This window comes from Erythrolamprus reginae, chromosome 6 (assembly GCF_031021105.1).
Source record: "Erythrolamprus reginae isolate rEryReg1 chromosome 6, rEryReg1.hap1, whole genome shotgun sequence".
In the NCBI taxonomy this organism is placed as follows: Eukaryota; Metazoa; Chordata; class Lepidosauria; order Squamata; family Dipsadidae; genus Erythrolamprus; species Erythrolamprus reginae.
Window position 1 is genome coordinate 98831452 of NC_091955.1, and position 8401 is coordinate 98839852.

Sequence of the window (8401 nt, forward strand, 5' to 3'; positions counted from 1 at the left end):
CTGATTTTTGCTTCAGGGCAGAACTGTGAACTCTGCACAATCTTTGTGGACCTCACAAAAATCGCCAGTGCTGTCGCCCCACAAAGGCTTGTTGAGGATTCTGTCAAAGTTTGGCTGCCCTGTCAAATCCCTCCAGATGGAACCAGGTCCATGCCGGCCAGAGGGCTGGAGGAGGGAGGGATCGTTCCCCCGCCGAGGCATCCCCAGTGACCGGGGTGGGGGGTGGGGGGTGTTAAGCAGGGCTGTGTGCTGACACCACATTCTTCAGTGATGTCGAGAGGGATGCTGGCACCAGCCACAGGTCCGGTGGGTGGGGGCCTCCTCACCCCTGTTGACAAAATGGAGGGGACTCTTGCCAGGGCTTCTCTTTTGCCAGGTGACCTCAGGACCAGAGAGGCAGGTCAGGGTGGACAATTTCTCCGTGGCTTGGGACAACTTGGGGCCCCATGTCAACTTCCCGGGGACGGGAGCCCTGGTCCAGCCTGGTCCTCCTGCTCCACACACAGAGCCCAGAATCACCACCATCAGGCACCTCAGCTCCCCGGGCAGCAACTGTCCCGAGCGGTAACCGATGAGACCGAAGCCAAAGGCAGAAGCACCATGGGGGGGGGGGGGGCTGGGAGCGTTGAGCGTCCGGCCCAACAACAGCACTGAAGGGGCTGCAGAGCTGTGGGACTCCCTGCCCTCCCCCCCACCGGCTGCCTGTCCAGGGCCCAGCCCGGCCTCCTCCACACGGATGGCCCTTGCAGGACATGAGGCATCGTCTGGATGGATCAAGTGCCAGGCTCTCTCCAGCGCACGCCCCCCCCATCGCCCCACACGCCCCCGGCAGGGGCACAGGCCATGGGGCAGGTCATGTCGTGTGGGCCGGGGGGGGTAATTCCTCCCCGTTCAGAACAGTTCGTCCAAACCCGTCGCAGCCGCTGGTGACGTCACGGTGGTGTCAGGGAACCGGTTGGTCGGTGCTGGTCTGTGGATGCTGCCACCTTTATTATGTTTTATTTTGCATTTTTTGGAGCTTTTCTTCTTCTGAGCATGCGCTGAAGTTTCTGCACCCAGTTTCTGGGCCCGTGCACATGGTCGCTATCTTGTGTTTGACCTTTTTTAAAAAAATTAATTATTATTTTTTCTTTATTTTTTTCTTCTGAGCATGTACAGAAGCTAAGTTTCTAGCCCTGTGCATGTGGTTGCCATCTTGTTTCTGACTCCCCCCCCCCCCGGATATTGTGGCAGGCAGTGCGCATGCCCATGTGCGTGAAGCTTGTCCACCCCCATGAGGCAGCACGGGAGGAAGTGGGGTAAGCTGCCCCCCCACCCCCTCATGTCTCGGAGATCTTTTTTGGAGACGGTGAAGAAGAGGCCAGTGAGTATTTCTTGGCCGCCACAGGGCCTCCTCAGTGGTGGTTCGGGGCTTTAAGGAGCGGCTGGGCCGCCCCTGGTCTGAAGGGTCCATTCTGCTGATTGTCCTGTTACATAAATGTCACAATCCACCCTGTGAGGGTCATGGGATCTTCCTCCGTATACGTTAGCATAGCTCTTCTCCCCCCACCCCCCGCGTGTTGTCCAGGTCCAGTTGCCCATGAGCCCCCACTAGAGCCGGACAGGTGACCTCACGGGGACCCACGGACGCTGAGCACAGCCAAGCAGGGGCCCGGTGGCCTCCTTTCCCTCCCAGGCTGCTGCGGAGATGGATGGAGGAGGACAAAGGTCCTTAGAGGCACTGGACCTTCTCAGAAACACCCCCCACCCCACCCCCAATCACCCGGTCTCCTCCTTGTGTGAAGAGCCAGAGGACTGGGCGCCCGAAGGTCTGTGAAGTGAGTGATTGCAGCCACCGGACGGGCAGTTGGTGCTTGGCGGGCGAGGGAAGAATGATGGGCAGGCAGAAAGCCCTGGCACCTGGCAGGAACAGCCCCCCCCCATCCATTTCTTCTGAGCTCTGGGGACCCTCCCTCTCCCAGGTGGGGCATGGAGGGGGCTCGTGGCAGTCTGGAGTACAGGGAGGGGGGCAGGGGGGTCGTGCAGCAGCCTCTTCAGGCCCAGCTGTCTCCTTCCACCGCCGTTTGATTTATTGGAAGAATTGTTTTACTATGTATGAATTAAAATTAATTGCATTTTTAGTAGCTGTGAACAATGGATATTTGTTGCACGACGTGTTATGGTTACAGACTAGTAATTTTATTGTTGATGATTCTGAATTAATTGTTATGGATGGAAGCGGCTGGTTGTGCAGTGCTTAACGTTGGGATGTGGATTCGGCTTTTTCCTGTTAAAGTTTGATGCACGGCTGTAATTCCGAGACCGGCCCCTCACTCCCCCCACCCATCAGGGCTAAAGGGGGGGCAGCTCCCTCTGCCCAACTCGAGCAAGTGGAAATCGGAGGGACATCCCCCCCCCCGGACTCTGCTGCTGCCGAGGGAGGTCCTAGGGCAACTTGGCCCTTTCATCACCCAGAAGGCTTCTGCCCACATACGACCTTCAAAGTGGGGCTGTGAACCCCACGGAGGGCGGGAGAGATAGCGAGAGCCTTTAGCCCTTAGACTTATCTACCGCTTCACATGCTTTCCAGCCCTCTCTAAGCAGTTTACAGAGAGTCAGCCTGTTGCCCCCCAACAACCTGGGTCTCCCCATTTGACCCACCTCGGAAGGACGGAAGGCCGAGTCCACCTTGAGGCGGTGGTGAGATTCGATCTGCCAAACTGCTGGCAGCTGGGGATCAGCAGAAGCAGCTTGCAGTACTGCACTCTGACCACTGCGCCCCGGGTGGTGCTCTCGAGGCTCTAGGAAGCCAAGGAGGGGCCAGAAACGCCAGGGGGGGGGGTGTTGGCTTATTCATTGGAAGCCGGCCAGAGTCCGGTGGGAGTTGGGGCACATGGAGGGAGGGAGGGAGGGGGTGACCGAGCGAATAAAGCAGGTGGGGAGAGGGGTCCCTCCAATGACAGCAGTCCCCCCCACATGCCTTACAGGCTTGATAGGGAATGACCTGCCCGTTGACGTGGACCGCTGGGGCCTGTCTCAGCTGCAGCCGCCTCCAGGAGGAAAGGACGGCAGGCGGCCATTGAGGCGCAGGGATGAACGGGTTTGTGCAAGAGGAGCCGGGGTGGCGCAGCGGGTAGAGCGCTGTACTGCAGGCCACTGAAGCTGACTGTAGATCTGCAGGTCAGCGGTTCAAATCTCACCACCGGCTCAAGGCTGACTCAGCCTTCCATCCTTCCGAGGGGGATCAAATGGGGACCCAGATTGTGGGGCGGGGGGGGGCAATAGGCTGGCTCTGTTTTTAAAGAGTGCTATTGCTAACATGTTGTAAGCCGCCCTGAGTCTGAGGAGAAGGACGGCATAAAAATCGAATAGATAGATGAAGAAGGACGTGAAGAGCAAATCAGATGGGCTGAAGAAGTCACTCTGGGCTGCCAAGCAGGGCGACGGTCCGGCCGGGGTGCCTCTTGGGCCGGGCTGCAGAACTTCCAAGGCAGAACTTCTCGTGGAGGTCTTTGCCCAGATCTCAGGCTGCGGGACCCCGGAAACCCCTCTGTGGCCTTCCGGGGGTTGGGAGAAGAGAGCAGGGTGTCAGGGACGAGGAAGAGACACTGAAACGTTTGTGTGTGTGTGCGTGTGTGCGTGTGTGGCCTTCAGGGTCCGGGGGCTGAAGAAAAGCAGCGGGGGGCAGAGCCCAAGAGGAGCAGCGTGGACAGGAGGGGGCTCCTGAGACTGGCGTGGAGGAGTGAGCGAATGTCTCCTGACCCCTGGGGAGCCCTGGGCAGCAGCAGAGAGCCAGGAGACCGGAGGAGGAACGCTGCCCGTCCGTCGACGTGGGGGGGAAGCAGGAGGCTTACAGGGGTTCCAGGGGCTGCCCAGCTGCCCATCCGGACATCCAGAGAGGACCACCGGCCAAAATGGCTCCGAGGGTTTAGGAAAGGAGAGATCGGGACTGACCAGCCCGAAGGCCTTTCCACAGAGGGAGCCGTTCTTCTGTCCGTAGCAGGCCAGTGGCTGCTCACCCATAGAGGGCCAGGGTAAAACGTGGCCTGGTGTCTGCCACCATTTCAAGTCACAAAGCTGGCTGTTCAATCAGGTACAATGTGTGGACATTAACGGCTTCCACCTCTGAGGGTCAAGACCGAAAGAGGTCTGCCTGGGCAGCTGGGGCCTCTCTCATTCCAGAGGACCTCTGGCCAGCCACTGGGCATCCTGTCCACTGGAGAGGAGGAGATGATCTCTTTGGCCCGGCTGATGTTCCAGCCACCCTTCTTGCAGAGACGGAACCTCTGGAGAACGGAACCTCTGGAGAGGCTGGCCGAGGGGCCGGGGTGGTGGGGCTGCGGCTGCTTCTTCTGCCCGAGGTGCATTCCTCCAAAGGTCCGAGTCCCTCCTTCTTTATTGGGCTGGGCTGCTGCTCTCCACAAGCCAGAGGTTAGCCAGCCCCCCTCCGCCCAACCCTGCAGCTGCCCAGCCTGAAGGAGAACATGGGAGAGACAGCCAGGACCCACTCCCCTCCGACTGAAGGGGCCCGTGGGGGTTTGTGTGTGTGTGTGTGTCCCATTCCAATACTCACTGAAGGGCCTGACTGGAACCAGCAGTGGCCCCACCTGCCCCCCACTGCCCTTTCTGTGGGCAACACAGTGGGCAAACATCTCTGCACATACCTGGGCAAATGTTTGATTCCCCACAAGGGAGGAGGGGGTGCCTGGCTGCCCCACACCATGAAGGCGGAAGAGACGTGTGGGGAATCCCCCTTCACTCAACCCGCAATTGGGGCTCCAGACAGAGTGACACCCCACTCTAGAACAAGTCTAGGCCACGCCTCCGCCCCCCCTTCAGGAGCTCCTCCCTTGTAGGCCGCCCTTCACCTGTTGCCCCGAAGTGACCCTGGGCGCTGGGGGACCGTTTGCCTGGATCGGCCTCCGCGTAGAAACTAGGCCCTGACCGCCGCTACCTGGAGCTTTCCCAGGCCGGCCCTCAAGCGGGGCCTTTCGGAGCTTCGCGCAGCTTTTGCGGTGCCGGGTTGGCGACGCGTCTTCCCCGACTTTTGCGTCCAGCCGCCCCTCTCGCTCGTTCGCTCGCTCGTTCGCTCGCTCCCTCTCTCCGTGCCGGAGTCCCGCCCGAGCGGCGCCAGTTTTGCTCGCCGGCAGAGGGAGGGACTGCGCCTTTCCGGGGCCCCACCGGGGCAGCAGTCGGGCCCATGTCCAGTGTGCCATTGACCGCGGAGCGCGCCGGCGAGAGAAACGCCTCCTGGCCGAGGGCTGGGCGCAGCTGCTCCTGCCGCCGCCGCCGCGGAGCTGTCCTCGTCCGCGGTGCTGAAACTGACCCGTACGGGTCCTTTCTCGACTCTGCGGCCGCGGAAAGAGGCTCGCCGTTGGCTGCTGGCCCGACATGGCCGGTAACCGCGGGCACTGCCCTGGTAGGCGGGGCGGGGTTGAGGCTGTCCGGAGCCTCTGGGCTGCCCAGTCCCGGAAGGAGGCGGGGGATCATGTGGGGGGGGGGGGGTTGACAGGCTTCCTGGGGGAGCGCCAGGCGGGGCTGGACTGGGACACCGTAGGGAGGGGGGACTCCCCGAGCCGGACAGAACCTCAAAAGGACGAAAGCGCGGAGCAGCGGCGTCCAGCCAGACCCTCCCACCCCCGCGGGACCCGCTCGTCCAGCCTCCTTGGACCGTGGGAATCTCGCCCTTCGCCAGCCCCACTCGCGCCCCTCCCGCGGCCTCCCAATTCGCTGCCCCGCAGAGGATCCCACCGGGAAGACGAGCAGCCCGGGCCGCGCCGGAGGATCCCCCCGCCCCGAGCACCTTGGGACCTACCTTCCAACGGGGGGAGCGCCCCGCGACGGCGACCCTGCCCACCTCTCTCCTCGGCGCCCTTGGCGGCAGATGCGCCCGGCCACGTCCTGCAGCCCGTCCGGGAAGGCTGACCCCGCTCGCCCCCTGGCCGAAGCCGTCTCTGCGGAGAGGTGTCCCCGGCTGGGCGGCGGGCGGCGGCGCTTCCACCCCGTCCGCTCCTGACCTGCATTGACGTCACTGCGTCACCAGGTTTCCCCTGGAAACACGGAGCAGCTAAAAATAGCAGCCCGCCGAGTCAGCCCCGAAGAGGCAGCCGGCAGCCACCGGCCAGGAGGGCCGCCTGGGCCGACGAGGAGCAGCGGGCGGGCGGGCGGGCGGGCGAGAGGGGGGGGGCGGCTGGGTCCGGAGGAGGGAGAGCTATGGAGGGCTGGGTGGCCCGAAGCCCGACTCCAAGCTGCCAGCCCTGTCCCGCCCGTCGATGCTGGGCTGCCGGGACGCCCCCTCCCCCGACGCCCCCTTCTTTTCTGGGCTGGGCTGCTCCCCCCTCCAGTTCCAAGTAGCATGGGGGGGGGGACTGTGCAGCCTCCTGGCTCTGAGCCAGCCAGCAGGGGAAGGCTACAGAAGTCCCACCCCCCAGGAAAGGTGAGCCTTGAGAGGCGGGGGGGAACAGAGGCTGAGCGTGGACTTCAGGAGGGCTTTAGGGGGCCAAAGTGTTTGCTCAGGAGGGCTTTAGGGGGCCAAAGTGGTTTGCCCATCAGCATGCCAGCCCTTGGGATGCAGCTGGCCAGCCCTGCTGTTCAAGTGGCAGGCTGGCCCCAGGGCTCTGCGAAAGAGCTTGGTCTTCAGGTTGGGGGGGGGGGCGCCCCATCCCCTGACTCCCATCATCCCTGTCCTGTTCTCCTGCATCCCCACAGCTGAGTCCACTCAGACTGGCCTGGTCAGTCACAGGAGCCCAGCCCTAAATGGTTGACCAGAGACCAGGCGACACTCCTTGTCCAAGGAGACCATGGTCTGCCCTCCAGGGGGCTTGGGAGAGCCATTGACCCCCCTACCCCCCCCCATCAAGGTCAGGTGGCTCCACCTCTTGAAGAGTCCCCTGGAGAAGAACATGTGGAGGAGGGAGACCCCAGGCCGGGGAAGGTGGAGGATGGAAGCTCCTGGGGGCTGCTGGGGGAAAAGGGAGGGGCTGCACCCTCCACCCCAAGGACTCTGCCCAGCATGCTCTCTCTCTCTCTCTCTCTCTCTCTCTCTCTCTCTCTCTCTCTCTCTCTCTCTCTCTCTCTCTCTCTCTCTCTCTCTCTCTCTCTCTCTCTCTCTCTCTCTCTGTGTGTGTAGGGAGAAGGCAGCTCCCAGGAGTTCTGACCCAGGACCAGTAACTCCCCCCCCCCTGAAGCTGCCCATCCCTGCTGCCTGAGCCCTTTCTTAATTTGGGGGGGCTTTTTCTGTAGCTCCTGCATCTCCCCCCCCCCCCTAAGGGAGGTTCAGCAGGCACAACATGAATGCCGCTTCTGGGAGTTTGTGTTTTATTCATTCATTCATTCATTCATTCATTCATTCATTCATTCATTCATTCGACTTCTATGCCCACCCACCCCCATGTAAACTCCAATCTATCAACAACACAGGTACCAATTTAACATAACTTGGCTGTGCCAGATGTTACAATTCATGGCCCCCAGGCCTTAAACAGCCTTTAGGAAGGCCAGCAGGGTGGGAGCAGTATGGACATCGGGGGGGGGGGGTAGCTGGTTCCATAGAGCTGGGGCAGTGACAGAGAAGGCCCTCCCCTGTGGGTCCCCGCCAGCCTGCATTGCTCAGTTGACGGGACCCAGAGGAGGGCGACTCTGTGCGATCTTCTTGGTCTCTGGGGAGGGCTATGGCAGGAGCGGTCCTGCCCCCTCCCTCGGTTGAGGTCCACACCTCTGAGAGTGGCCCAGCTTGGAGAGCCCTGACGTAGCGGGTGGGGGACAGGCAGGTAGAGGGGCAGCAGGAAGGGCTTCATAGCTAAGAGCAACGCTGCAGCCCTGGGGGCAGGGGGCAGCAGGCAGCACAGCAGCTGCAAGTGGGGAGGGGAGGGGGCAAGACCCTGGTGGTGCACTGCTTGGAATGCAGTTGGGGCACTGACAGCAGTGTTGTAGGCGGACTGTTGCCCACAGGCGGGAGTTCGATCCTGACCGGCTCCAGGATGACTCAGCCTTCCCACCCTTCCGAGGTCTGTAAAACGAGGACCCCGATTGTTGGGGGCCCAAAGGCTGACTCTGGAAACCGCTTAGAGAGGACCGGGAAGCTCGGTCGAGTGGCAGGTAAGTCTAAGGGCTCCTGCTAAGTGGGCAAGTGCCAATTACAACGGCCGCAATCTGGAAGGCCTTACCAAATGCAGGCTGCCAGGGCACCACGGCTCGGGTGGTTCCGTCTGGCCCACCGGGTGCACGAGAGGAGCCCACGCGAAGCCTTTCCATACCGCCGTTGCCCATCTGATTCTTCCAGCAGCACCCGTGAGACCCCCAAATTATGGCTCAAGCCTCCTTGGGGGCTGTGCAGTTCCCCAGAGAACCAGCAATGGCACATCTGCACCCCACGCGACTTCGAAATGCGCAGCCACAACAAAGCTAAACTCTGCCGAGGGCC